The following is a 2,432-nucleotide window of genomic DNA, read 5'->3' as shown; positions in this document are numbered from 1 at the left end:
TAACCTTCGTTACTTTCATTAACATGTTTGGAATATGTTTTCCTATTCCATATTTAGCCTAGGATTTTAAGTTATATTAAACTTCAAAGCCTTTAAAGCCAAAACAAAAAAAGAAATCTCTTTTAAAATCCTAAGTTCGAGTGTTTCCACACATCTTTAGATTTGCAATCTAATATTATTTATATTTTACTATAGAACCTAATAAGAAAGTTTTTACCTTGTTTTTAGATTTGCAATGTAACGCCTGCACTTCTCAGCCATCTTATTATGCAACGATGATTCTTTTCTACAAATCATAAAGACATTGGTACGCTATTTCATTTTTGGAGCATGGTCTGGTATAGTAGGAACCTCGTTAAGTATAATTATTCGAGCCGAATCAGGTCAGCCAGGCACATTTATTGGCAACGATCAAATTTACAGTGTTGTAGTTACCGCCCATGCCTTTGTTATAACCTTCTTCATAGTTATACCAATAACTAATTGGTAATTGACTAGTACCTCTTATATAAGGAGCCCCTGATATAGCGTTCCCTTATATAAATAACATAAGATTCTGACTTTTTGCCTCCTTCTTTAACTCTTCTTCTAATAAGAGGTATAGTGGAAAGAGGAGCTGGTACAGGTTGAACTGTTTAGCCTCCTTTAGCAGCAGCTATTGCCCATGCAGGAGCAGCAGTTGATCTTGGTATTTTTTCTCTTCATCTTGCTGGTGTGTCCTCAATTCTTGGAGCAGTTAGTTTTATCACTACTGTAATTAACATACGATCCTTTGGAATAAGAATAAATCAAATACCTTTGTTTGTATGAACTGTTTTTATTACTGCCATTCTCTTACTTTCATCCTTACCTGTATCAGCAGGAGCAATCACCATGCTTTTAACTAACCGAAATCTTAATACATCTTTCTTTGACCCCGCTGGAGGTGGTGATCCTGTTTTATATCAATATTTATTTTGATTTTTTGGTCACCCTGAAGTTTATATTCTCATTTTACCAGCCTTTGGAGTAATTTCCCATATTGTGAGACAAGAATTCGGGAAAAAAAGAATCATTGGGTGCATTAGGTATGATCTGTGCTATAATGGCTACTGGAATTTTAAGATTTATCCTCTGAGTTCACCATACATTTACAGTAGGTATAGTCGTTGATACACGAGCTTACTTCACATCAGCCACAACAATTACTGCTGTTCCTACAGGTATTAAAATTTTCAGATGACTTAGAACCCTACTTGGAACACAAATTAACTATAGTCCCTCGATATTGTGAGCTTTAGGTTTTATTTTTTTATTTACTGTTGGAGGTTTAACAAGTGTTGTCCTGGCAAATTCATCAATTGATATTACTGTTCATGATACTTATTACGTTGTAGCTCATTTTCATTATGTTTTATCTATAGGGGCTGTACTCGCTATTTCTGCAGGTATTGCACATTGATTCCACCTTTTTACAGGTTTATCACTTAACCCTAAATGAATAAGAATCCACTTTACTGTCATATTCATCGGTGTAAATATCACTCTCTTCCCTCAACATTTCATAGCACTTAACGGAATACCTCGACGTTACTCTGATTACCCGCCGATATTTCATGGAAGAAACCTATGGAACAAACAATATTTCATGTTGTCTACGCAACAATATCCTATGGAAGAAACAATATTTCATGTTGCCTACGCAACATGAAATATTGTTTCTTCCAAAGGATCTATAGTATATCTTGTTGCTATATTAATTTTTATAATTATCATTTGAGAAGCTTTAATTTGTAATCGTCCTGTTCTATTCTCCCCTTTCCTGCCTCTTCAGTTGAATGAAACCACTCACACCCACCCGCTGATCACTCTTATATAGAAATTCCACTTACTATTAACTTCTAAAATGGCAGAAAGATGCATAGGATTTAAGCTTCTACTAAGAAGATTTATTTCTCTTCTTTTAGAAAATACATTTATCGATGGCAACATGAACTTTTCTAGGCTTTCAAGACGGAGCTTCCCCTTTAATGGAACAATTCATCTTTATCCATGATCACATTATAGTTGTTCTTATTATAATCATTACCTTTGTGGGATATATATTAGCATCAGTTCTGAGAAACTCTCTTATTAATCGATTTATACTAGAACATCAAACTATTGAATTATTTTGATTTTCATTGCTCTCCCTTCTCTGCGACTTTTATACTAGTACCTTCTTGATGAAGTTAATAATCCTTCCATTACTCTTAAAACTGTCGGTCATCAATGATATTGAAGTTATGAATACTCTGACTTCCTTAATGTAGAATTTCATTCTTATACAACTCCTACTAACGAACTAGACTTTTCTAGATTTCGTCTCTTACATGCAGATAATCGAACTGTTCTTCCAATAAATACACAAATATGTATTGTAATCACCGCAGCGGATGTCATTCACTCTTGAA

At 34.1% G+C, this 2,432-nt stretch overlaps 1 pseudogene; it reads left to right on the top strand.

The window, feature by feature from the left end:
* Positions 1-267: 267 nt before the first annotated feature.
* Positions 268-1,884, top strand: LOC135097669 (cytochrome c oxidase subunit 1-like; annotated as a pseudogene).
* The last annotated feature ends 548 nt before the right edge of the window (positions 1,885-2,432 follow it).

The sequence above is a fragment of the Scylla paramamosain genome, unplaced genomic scaffold, assembly GCF_035594125.1.
Source record: "Scylla paramamosain isolate STU-SP2022 unplaced genomic scaffold, ASM3559412v1 Contig28, whole genome shotgun sequence".
Lineage (NCBI taxonomy): Eukaryota > Metazoa > Arthropoda > Malacostraca > Decapoda > Portunidae > Scylla > Scylla paramamosain.
Note: the sequence above shows the minus strand (reverse complement) of the source record. Positions and strands in the feature narration are given on the sequence as shown.